Source organism: Cydia splendana, chromosome 13 (assembly GCF_910591565.1).
Source record: "Cydia splendana chromosome 13, ilCydSple1.2, whole genome shotgun sequence".
Classification (NCBI taxonomy): domain Eukaryota; kingdom Metazoa; phylum Arthropoda; class Insecta; order Lepidoptera; family Tortricidae; genus Cydia; species Cydia splendana.
In genome coordinates, this window is record NC_085972.1 from 11,080,245 (window position 1) to 11,080,533 (window position 289).

A 289-nucleotide genomic window follows, 5' to 3' on the forward strand; every position below is an offset into this window, starting at 1 on the left:
AGTTGTTTAATTCCATATTATAGCAAATCGTTTTGACAGTTCTAAAAGAGTAACTGATTTGACTAGTAGGAAAATACCCTATTATTATGAGATGAGTTACATGTGTTACCATTTTTTTTATAGATTATGACAATTCGGATCCTTTTTAGGGTTCCGTACCCAAGGGTAAAACGGGACCGTGATAGCTAGACAGTTGAAATTTTCACAGATGATGTATTTCTGTTGCCGCTATAACAACAAATACTAAAAACAGAATAAAATAAAGATTTAAGTGGGGCTCCCATACAAC